This window comes from Synchiropus splendidus, chromosome 1 (genome assembly GCF_027744825.2).
Source record: "Synchiropus splendidus isolate RoL2022-P1 chromosome 1, RoL_Sspl_1.0, whole genome shotgun sequence".
Classification (NCBI taxonomy): domain Eukaryota; kingdom Metazoa; phylum Chordata; class Actinopteri; order Syngnathiformes; family Callionymidae; genus Synchiropus; species Synchiropus splendidus.
The window spans coordinates 24051555-24052436 of record NC_071334.1 but is presented as its reverse complement, the minus strand read 5'-3'; positions in this window follow the sequence as shown (position 1 = coordinate 24052436).

The window sequence follows — 882 nt, the reverse complement described above, 5'->3', positions numbered from 1 at the left end:
CACTGCTGCACCTTGTTGTACACTTGCTAAACCATTCACCAACCTTGATTTAGACCAGATGAGAAAACAGCAACACATTCTGCTCTTTCACTCTGGATTACACTCTGGATGTGTTCATCCAACACCCATGGATGCATGGGAATCAAAGTTTCACAGCAGTTAGTCTTATGACAATTTCAGAACTTGAAAATGGTGTGTCATCAATCAATCGACAGTGGCACACGATTGACAGTGAATATGATGTACTCTGACTCTTCCCAACCAAGGAAGAACTTTGATGCGCGGCACACAGTTGCATCACATGAACTCCAGCTGAGCAGCCACAAATGTGAAAGGTACCAGGTCCATCAAGGGGCGGAATTGGACAACAGTACTGAGGAACCTGGATTCTACAGTAGCAGCCGTTCAGTCCATTTTCAAAGAGGAAGTACACAATAGACCCAAGTTGTCAGTCATTTATTTCCCTGAATCTGAGCTCCTCAATTCATCTTCCCAGCACATGTGGATGCCACAGTCCTCTGAAGACAATAACACCAGGATCATCCCGGGAAACCGGGCTGACACGGTTGTTACATGCCTTCTGCATCCCCATCCATCGGGGTGGCCATCAGCTGCCCTTGGCGCTTATTGGCCAGCAGCAGCCCTGCTCCTCCGGTACCATCCAAGTCCGCCCCTTCCTCCTCATCATCCTCCACACTTAGCCCGACCACACGAACCGTCCCCGAACCTTAAACCCCCTCCACTTACCTGCCCACGGTCTGGTTAGCGAGCTGTCTCATGCGGTTGAACTGTTTCTTCATGGTGTTTTTTTTCTCTCGTCACATCCCACGGACACGGTCTGGGCTCCGCGCGGAACCGGCGGCCTCACACGTCCATCCTGCC